General features: G+C 56.4%; 2 non-coding genes across 2 annotated transcripts; both read left to right on the top strand.

Moving 5' to 3' along the window:
* Window positions 1-1,750: 1,750 nt before the first annotated feature.
* On the top strand, window positions 1,751-1,822 carry TRNAP-AGG. The gene has a single exon. It is a non-coding gene; the product is annotated as a tRNA-Pro (tRNA).
* A 3,853-nt stretch (window positions 1,823-5,675) lies between these two features.
* TRNAP-AGG lies at window positions 5,676-5,747 on the top strand. Its single transcript has one exon. It is a non-coding gene; the product is annotated as a tRNA-Pro (tRNA).
* The last annotated feature ends 4,284 nt before the right edge of the window (window positions 5,748-10,031 follow it).

The raw sequence follows: 10,031 nt of genomic DNA, 5'->3' as shown, positions 1-10,031 counted from the left end.
CCTAAAGCAACACGCCAGCTGAAGCAGGTTGTACCTAGGACCTTTGTAAGATGGTTTATAAGCAATGTTGTTATTAATTGACATGGGTTTTAATAGTGTGATCTCCAGTGTAGTCTGAGCACCTTGCGTCATGCTACACGTCTGTCACATTCTGGTTCCCTCATCCCCTCCCCAGGCGGAGACACGTGTGGTGGGAGTGTCTTGTTTTGGTAGGGTTTCCTTTGTTTAACAGACCTATTGCTCTGTGTTTATGGTAGAGAAGGGAAGGTGGTGAGGTCTGTGATGGTCCTTAGTTCTTGGGGGACTTCGTTCTGTGGTCTGGGACTTCTGCCAGGGACGGTTCTGTCTGCCCCACAGACATGCAGCACTCGTCTTGTTGAGAGCTCCATGGTTTTCCTCCAGGCCCCCCAAAGCCTCTGTGCAGCACTGATCCCTAGAGATCAATGGGTTGCTGTAGCTTATCCACAGGAGTCGTGTGCCATCAGCAGGGCAGCTGGCAGTGCCAACAGCTCAGGCCAAGGCACAATCAAGGTAACACAGAGGGGTGGAGATTTCACTGGTGGCCAGAGAGCCCACAGCCTCCCCAGCAGGGCAGGGGCAATTTTACACCTAGGGAGATGAAGTGGCAGAAGCTGGATTAGAACCCAGGTCCCCTGGCTCTTAGCCCTGCGCCTATTCCACTACACCACAGTGCAGGACTTGCACAGGTCCCTCTGTGCACCACCTTAGTGCACCATGCACTGCAGGGTGGTACCATGCCAAGGGCAGCCATAGGGGACGTGGGTTCTAGTCCTGACTCTGACGCGTGGCCAAGTCTCTTCCTGTGCCCCTGCTGGGGAGAATGGGGCTGACCCTGAGCAGGGGGTGTTGGGATGCCAGGCGGGAGCTGTCTGCCAGCAGCACATGGGCTGATAACTTGACAGACCCGTGCAGCTGTGCTGGGGGTCTGCGCTCTGGCCAGGAGCAGGGGGGAGTTGTGGCCCACAAGCTGGGTATGCTGGGGGGTGTGGGGAGATTTTGGGGCTGGCAGGAGAACACAGAGTGACCCCTCCGAACGCCTCCTCAAGCCCCAGTGGCAGCGCCCCCTGGAGGGCAGTCCTAAAACTAGCCCCCGGCCTGAGACCTGCTGAGTGCTGTGGGGCTCGGTACAGCTGCTCCACGGGGGATGGGGAGCAGCCCCTGCAGCGGGCACCCAAAGAGCTGGGCAGGGGAGCGCACACCTGGTGCTGCTCTCACTGCCTGCGAGCCAGGGACCAGCCCCTGGAAATGCACCTTCCTCCTCCGGGCCAGCGTGGCCTTTTACCAGCCCTCAGATTTGGCCTAAAGAACGAACGCAAAGGCAGAGAGGAGACAATAGTGACATTTCCCTTCACACAGATGTCCCCCCACTCCACAGCGACCTGCTCTGGAACTGGCCCGGCCTCGAGCCTAGATTTTAGAGGATGGAGACCTTTCCCCAGTAGCTGCAGTGGCTCAAAGCCGCAGCATCGCCAGTTTTGTGAAGGGGCTAAACTGTAGCCAGGCAAATCACATCTACAATGGAGTTTTCCATCCCGGCAGCTTCAATGGGGTGAAAATCCCAGTGTAGCGAAGGCCATAAATTGTTCTCTCAAGTGTGTCTAGGAGCCAGGGGAAAAAGTCTAGGAACATCCTGCTGCCAGATGTGTGTGGAAAGTAATATGATCCCTGAGTGCCAACCCAGCCAATGGCTCATCTCTAAAAATATCTGGAAGAAGAGTTTTGCTCAGCTGGCTCGTTGGTCTAGGGGTATGATTCTCGCTTAGGGTGCGAGAGGTCCCGGGTTCAAATCCCGGACGAGCCCATTTTTTTTTCAGCACATAGCGGCAGTGGGACAGAAGAAGATTTTGCAGAACAAACTGACTTTCCCCACATAAATAATGTATGGAAAGTAAGTGAGACTTTTTATCTACAATTCCCCAAGGACAGAAAAGTGGTGAAGCTGGACTAAAACACTCGCCTTTTTCCATTGCAACCCCACCCTGCAGCGCCGCCTGCTAGCTGCCCACGAGACTGGGTTTGCCACACCCTGCCCTGGGCGGGGGCCGAGCACCATTGGCTGGAGGGGAAGGGGCAGCAATAAAAAAGTCAGGTCCATGACCAAACACTTGCCGATCAGCTGTAAAACTTTCCTCCCGGAGAGCAGCACGTGGCCAGGGAGAGCTCGTTTGTTTCTGACCTAGCCAGGTGGCTCCGTCTATTCGGCACAAGCAACAGAGACGCTTTGGGCCCGATGTTCCAGGATCTGAACACAAGATAGCGTTGGCCCCCAGCGGGATCTCGTCCAGAGGGGCGAGGGGCAGAGCATCGCGCCTGCCCAAAGGGAGCGACACGTTGTTTAAACCGGGGAAGGAAGGAAAGCTGTGGGCTTGGGTGGCACCGCCCAAACCCAGACACATACTTCTATCCAGGAAGACAGGGCGCTGGCGGCTTTTCTGAATGTCCCGCAAGCCACGCAGAGACCGACGCTATGTATTAATGTGCTCAGTAGCGGCACAGGAGGGTTCCCCTGCATTGGCCCGACACCTGGAACCCAGTCAATATCCTCGCACCAAAGGCGTCATTTACATCAAAACCTGCCGCCGCGTGGGGAGAGGGAGACTAACTGGATGTTGAAAGCAACATTTCTCAGCAGACTTAATGGGCCTCTAACCCTGCCCTGCTCCCTCCCTGTGGGGAGCAGGGACTTTAACTCAGCCTGTGAACTCCCAGGAAAGCTACAACTGCCTTGGCTGGAGCCGGAACGTGAGTTGCGTGAAGAACCCCGCGGTTTTCAGTCGTGAAGAGAAGGCCACCATGGAGGGTCCCCAGGAGAGATTCCAAGTCTAGCTTCAGCTTCCAGGCTCTGGGTCGTGTCAGACCTTTCTCTGCTAGACTGAAGAGCTCGTTGTCAGGTATTTGTTCCCCATGTAGGTTCTTGTAACTGTAACCAAGTCACCCCTTGACCTGCTCCTTGTTAACACTTTGAATCAATCACTATAAGGCGTCCAGTCAAGACCAGACTGGTTTTTGAAAGAGACGCTCCATTTCCGACAGGAGGTGTAGCCACCCGGGGAAGCAGGTGCCCCTGGAGATGGCCAGGGGACACACGCACCACTTGAGAATCCTGTTTCCAGCGGTGCAAAGAGCAGGGCAGGCGGGGAGCACTCTCTGACGGGCCTTCACCCCCTCGCCCAATCATTTGCCTGACACCTACGGGGGCCTCAAGTCTGCTTGAATCAGCCCCCCTCCCCGGTAGATGGTAAAGGCTAAAGAGTAGATCTGAAGTGTCCCCGGCTCTGTACGTCGTAGCCCGGAGCTGGAGAAAGGAGACTCTTGTGCTGCTGGCAGACCAGGTACCAGCTCCTGCCGACGTTCTCACGTGAACACGGACACATACATGGCTAGGATCAGTCTGGCTCAATGAGTGTTAGACTCATAGACTTTAAGGTCAGAAGGGATCATCATAGTCATAGTCAGAGCTCCTGCACCTCGCAGACCACAGAACCTCCCCATCGCACTCCTGTAACAGACCCCTCACCACTGGCTGAGCTACTGACGCCCTCAAATCATGGTTTCAAGGCTTCAAGTTACAGGGAATCCACTATTTACACTAGTTTAACCCTGCAGTGACCCGAGCCCCATGCTGCAGCGGTATTAGAGTTATGAGAATGTGCTGAGATGTTAGGGCAGGCCTGTGAGTTGCTGCCGGCATTAATCTCACCTGTAACATCTGTCTCCCGTATTGTCAGGTCATATCTGAGCGTTTGCATTGTGAGCCTGCGTGAGAGTATAACTGACCAGACAGGAGAGAGGAGTTAACTCGTGTGAAATGCTGGTCTCCAGCAGAAGGTGTTCTGCCCTGCCCCACGAGGCGGCCCAGCGACGCCAGACAGATGATCGTGGAACGTTAAAGAGGATGAAAGGTTGTGTTGTTTCCTCTGCTCCCTCCCCCATGAAGATGAGCTGTGTAAGTGAATCCCTCCCCTCAGCGGAGTTTGCAACTGGAAGCAGAATGGGGGAAGGGAATAAAAACCCCTAACAAGGAGAAACTGGATCTCATGCTGCTTGGACTCCTCTGGGGCTAAGGTTTCTAGGCATAAGCAAGGGATCCCCAGCTGCTTAGCCTGGGTTTGCCCTAAAGGACGGACAGCGCTCGCTTATTACAGAAGCTTCTAGTACTTTGTGAAACTTCAGACTGGAACCCATGTGTGTATCTGCCTGCGTTAACCTTGTAAATCACTTTCCCATTTCCTTTCCCCAATGAATAAATCTCGAGACCATTTACTGTAGGATTGGCTACAAGCATTGTCTGTGGTGTGAGATCTAAGGTGCAGCTGGCCTGGGGCGAGCGACTGGGGAGTAACCCGAATATTGCTGTGATCTTTGACGTAAGGGACCATCTGTCACCATGAGAAGCTCATTGGGGTGGCCAGACAGATCGGCGCACCCCCGGGGACTGTCTGTGACCCCACGTAAGGGAGTTTACACTTGATAATTGGTGAAACCGAAGTATAGAACTCAGCACCAGATTGGGGTTTGCAGTGACCGGGTTCCCCCTTCCCTACGGTGACCCAGCCCCCCTGCAGCCCCCTCACCCCTCTTCCCTGCAGCCTGTTCCCTTGCTCTCTGCACTGGCCTCCTCCGGACCCACACGCTGCAGGCTGAGGCAGGGGAAGGAAAGGAGGTGCTGGGGGTGCAGGGGATTCTGATGATGGGGCAGTCACAGGTCTCCAGGATCGGGCTCCGCCCCCAGCCTTGGCACAGTCTCTTGGAGGAGTGGACCAGCCCCCCAAGGGGTCTCACTCTTCCTCCAGGGTCAGCATTGCGGCCTCACCGCCTCCTAGACGGACCCTCTGGGGTTGCAGCCCGCCTGCCTCCCCCCGTGAGCTCTGCCCCGTGAGGCCGCCTGAGACAGAGACTGGGACACTGCCTGGACCGATGCATCTCGGCCAGCGTTTGCAGTGACACTCACATGGTGACGCGTTGTCACAGCCGTCGGGTTTACTAGTCACCTGGCGCAGGGCGCCCTGAGGTTAGCCCAGAGATCTGGAGGCGAAAGCATCGTCCAAGCCCATTCCGGTCACAGTCTGAGCTTAGGTGAGTCCCACAGGACGTGCCTAGCGGTGCCTGGCATGGGAGCCTGTCTGTCTCCACCCCTGTGCCGGCGAGGAGCTGCCCGGGTGACAGCTTCCCTCCCAAAGTTCAGCCACATCGGTCGCTCCCGGAGCTCCGGGTTGCCTTGGCTGGGCAGCGGGTGAGTGAGCCCCTCTGTGCTGGGCCACCCCTATTTCCTACAGCCTGGGGCACCACTGTCCCGGGCCCCAGGATCTGGACTGTGCGAAGCCGTGTGCAGGGTGTGAACACAGGGTGCATTGTGCCACGGCTCCCCCCTCGCAGCGCGGCCCATCGCAAACGCAGCATCGCTCCTAAAGAGACGCAAGCAGCGGGCCCCTTACGCAGGCAGGGACTGGGTTTGTGGGGGCTCTGGTTTGCTTGAAGTGGTTTGTCTCAGGGTCTAGTGGATGTTGTGTCTGAGCCACCCAAGGTGGAAAGTGCCGAGGTGCTGGGGGAAGAACTGTGCAGCTGCTTGAACCTCAGAGGCCACATGGTCTTGTGGTTTCCAGCACTGCCAAGGTCTCCTCTAAGACAACATGTGGCAGAGACATTCCCCAGCTGGCTTGTTGGTCTAGGGGTATGATTCTCGCTTAGGGTGCGAGAGGTCCCGGGTTCAAATCCCGGACAAGCCCATTTTTAATGGTTGGGGGGATCTGCCAGAACGAAGCCACTTCCCCAAGAAGAGAAGCTCAGTGAAAAGGAGGAGGAATTTTATTGCCTCAAATCCACAGCAGTGCCCAGCCTGGCTGCCAAGGCCACATCCCAGCTGGATGGGGACGATTAACGTCCCCCACCGCAAATGTTTTGGGGTCTCCTCGTGCCCGGCCGATCTTAGAGCAAAAGCCCTGGGTGGCCCTTAGAGTCCCTAAGTGCCTCCCCCAAACCCCCCACCCCCAGGTTGCTCTGACACCCCACGCTGCAGGCGGCTGGTTTCCATCACCGGCTCCGCTACCGTTTCTATTCGGCTGCCAAATCCGAGCGGATCTCATGGGTGGGAATGTTTCAGCTGGTGCCAGTTAACAAGGAAAGGAGAGGCGACCCCGTGAGCTGTGCTGTGGCCTTGGAAGCCAGGTTTGGGCACTGCTGTGCTGGACCAGGGTCATAAGGGTCCGGCCGTGCTGGGCAGCCCCATGCCCCTGTCACGTCCCCGCCGCACCGGGCAGCCCCGTGCCCCAGTCACGTCCCCGCAGCGCCGGGCAGCCCCATGCCCCGGTCACGTCCCCGCAGCGCCGGGCAGCCCCGTGCCCCAGTCACGTCCCCGCAGCGCCGGGCAGCCCCGTGTCCTGGTCACGTCCCCGCCGCACCGGGCAGCCCCGGGCCCCCATCATGCTGGGCAGCCACGTGCCCTGGTCACATCCCCGCCGTGCCGGGCAGCCCCGTGCCCCAGTCACATCCCCACTGCACATGCTCGGCCACAGCCGCAAGCTATCACACTTACCATCCTACGATCTCTTTTCTACTAGCTGCACCTCTTACCTATTTACCAGGCTACTGGAAAGTCGGGCTTTGGCCATTGTTTCACGTCCTTGCTGGGAACAGACCCCCAGCCGAGCATTCTGTGTGCCACGTGCACCGACTGAAATGCAAACGATTGTCCTGAGGCAGCCTGGGATGTGGCACTGCCAGCTGTAAGAGCAACACGTGTGAACCTAACTCACTGGACACGTTTCTGAATGGGCTCATGACGGGGTTGCCTGCAGCAGCAGCAGACTGGCTCAGTGACCCAGGCCGACCCTTCCCGTCCTACACCAGGGATGGAGGAGACTTCTCCTGAAACTGGCAATTTTCCCTTTGAACGCTAACAGGACCGTTCCCCACTCCTGGGATGCCGCGGCTCACCCCACGACTGCAGGAATACTCTGGCAAGCGCTGCCCACAGGGGAGCCCCGGTGCTACGCAGGAAAGGCTGTGAAAGGGGCTGGGGCTTCCCGTGCGCTCTCAGTTCCCTCCCCAACGAGTTACTATCGCCAGTCCCAAGATACGAACCGACAGGCGCGTGATTCTCTCCAGTGCCACAACTCAGACCGTCCCATATGCTGCACTCCCTGGGGCAGAAGCACATCTGGGGCCATTTATCCTATTGCCCGGCACGAACTATCCTGTCTAGTCATGTCTGTGCTTTGTGAGACAGTGGGACAAGGACACGTGTCAAAGTCCACTCGGCCTGAGGAAGATGCTAGGAAGACCAGAGTTGCTGAGATGCACAAAAGCTTCCCACCTACTTTCTGTACCATTCAGTGTATTCTAGACGTCTGCCTCGCCCGCTCTTATTCACCTCCTTTCGAATGTCACAATCCCAGTCCTTTCAATCTCCGCTCCTAGGAGTGTGTTTCCAGGCCCTTGGTCACTCACTGCCCTTGGTCACTCACCGCCAGTTCTGCCATGTCCTGTCTGAGAGGGGCCGACTAGCCCTGCAGACGGCACCCGGGGGAGGCGGAGCAGCTAAGGCCTTGTGTTTGCTTTCAGTGATATTCTCCATCCCATTCTGGCAGTGGCCCTGAAACACTTTTTATAGTGGGGGGGGGGGGTGAAAGGCAGCTAAGGAAACTGTAAACCGTGTGTGTGTGTGTGTGTGTGTGTGTGTGTGTGTGTGTGTGTGTGTGTGTGTGTGTGTGTGTGTGTGTGTGTGTGTGTCCAAAAGAAATGTCCAAATGTGCAATTCCCGCTCACACCACACGGGAGCAGCACAGCTCCAGGATTCACAGAATAATGCCAGCTTCCAACGTGCAATGCTTTGTGTTTTTCAACACTGAATTTCATTTGCCGTCATGTTGCCCATTTCCTGGCTTGGTTAGGTCTCTCTGAAGTTCCTCACAGGGCTCTCTGACCCTGGCTAAACTAACTCATTGTTTGACAATGTCGGTTACGCATCAAATTGAAGAATTAAAGTTAGCTTGGTTTGGGAAATGTGTGTGTGTGTTGTAAAGAAAGCCCCTGACTAGCAAGCAGCAGGAAGGCCTTGAAAATGAAGAGTTATAAGGCCAGAAGGAACGAAGAGGGAGGACGTCTGGTTCCAAAAATAACTAATGAAATGAGGGGAGGTTTCTAAAAAGGCCTCTGACCGATAACGGTGACGGCAGATGGTTTTCAACAAGACAAAAAGAATCTCTCTTAAAAGGAGCCAACACGGACCTTCCCGCCCACCTACCAGAGTTCTCTGCTATGTGAGCCCAGGTGCAATGAAAAAAGCTGCCAGTCAGCCAGGAGGGGAGGAAAGGAGGTTGTAAATGGTCTCCAGTCGGTTTTTAGCGGATGTCAGTCATTGGCAATGACCTCACTTGTTTGTTAAAGGGTATAACAAGGAAAGTCTAAAGGGTTCATTGCCAATCCCTGCCTGACCAATACAGCTGATCAAATGCTTGGCTTTTTAGTCTTGTTTAGAGCAATTGTGTAAGTCCCATTTGGCCGTTGGATTTAATAAAGGAATTTCTGGTTAGATCAGGGTTAAGGTGTTTCCCATATTAATCATCTGGGGGGAGGGATAGCTCAGTGGTTTGAGCATTGGCTTGCTAAACCCAGGGTTGTGAGTTCAATCTTTGAGGGGGCTACTTAGGGATCTGGGGCAAAAATTGGTCCTGCTAGTGAAGGCAGGGAGCTGGACTCAATGACCTTTCAAGGTCCCTTCCAGTTCTAGGAGATTGGTATATCTCCAATTATTCACTTTTTATCATTTCAAATATTATTAATAATTCCAACAGTCAGCTGGAAATTTGGCTACCTCACTCCTCACCCCCCTTTCCAGCTTGTTCATAAATACATTAAACACCATGGGACCAAGTGCAGGATCTTACGCTGCCCCCGTTAACCTTCTGCCCAGACTGAAACCCACCATTTAATGCTACTGCTCCCCTGCCCCACCCAGCTCCCAGAACCCCATTGTAGGTACGTGCAGAGCTGCCAGGGGATGCCCACTCCAGACGGCCACCCAACACTACTCCTCAGATCTGGCCTCAAGGTGAGATGGCTGATTTGGGAGACCAGGCCCGCGGTCTCTGTTCAACTAGTCAGTCTGCTCATCCCCCTCCAGGGAGGTGAATCCTGCCGGAGAGCAGAGCCCTGTGACCCGAGCCAAACTCAGCAGGTCCCGGCTACAAGTGCTGGGTTCAGGTCAGGTCTAAAAACCACCCGAAACTGTCGGGCGTGGGTGGGGTCAGCTCTGACCGCCCAGCCCGGGGGGTGGAGTCGGGGTGACGGTGACGGCCGCGTGCCCCGCTCCTGCCAGCTCAGCCTTGTGACGAGCGCCACCAGACTCTGCGAACGCCCAGAGAGATCGTGCAGCAGGGCGGGGGGTGGGCGCCAGGGCAGAGGTGGCGTTCTGGGGCGGGGGGGGGCACACCAAGAACACACTGGTGTGAGGATCTAGGACCTGGGTCTCTGACGCTCCCTCGTCCCCACCAAGGGAGCCTGGGGAAGCAGCATCTCGCTAGTCCTGGGGGGTCAGGCCCCACGGGAAGTCCTATCAGAGCACCCAGGGCCTGTGGCCACCTGGACCCTGCTCAGCTGGGGCCGGGGCTGGCCCCAGCTGGGCCCAGAGACACAGGCTCCCCGGTCCTGTGGCCCCAGCCTCCCAGGAGACAGTGGGATTGGCTGCCCTGGCCCAGGGAGGTGGGGCTGGGAGTTCCTCCCAGGGAGACACGTGGGGCAGTCCCAGGTCCTCCCCTTGTGCCACCCCTCCCCCAGTATCAGGAGGCACAAGTCGTCTATGGGAACAGTCAAGTACTAGAATTGGGGGACCCACGGTGGTTGTGGAATCCCCGTCACTGGAGGTTTCTAAGAACAGGCTGGACAAACACCTGTCAGGTCGAGGTTTACTTGGTCCTGCCTCAGCGCAGGGGGCTGGACTTGGTTACCTCTTGAAGTCCCTTCCAGCCCGACATTCTAGAACAGGAAGCTGAAAATGGGCCTGGGAAAATACC

The sequence above is a fragment of the Mauremys reevesii genome, linkage group 1 (assembly GCF_016161935.1).
Source record: "Mauremys reevesii isolate NIE-2019 linkage group 1, ASM1616193v1, whole genome shotgun sequence".
In the NCBI taxonomy this organism is placed as follows: Eukaryota; Metazoa; Chordata; order Testudines; family Geoemydidae; genus Mauremys; species Mauremys reevesii.
Note: the sequence above shows the minus strand (reverse complement) of the source record. Positions and strands in the feature narration are given on the sequence as shown.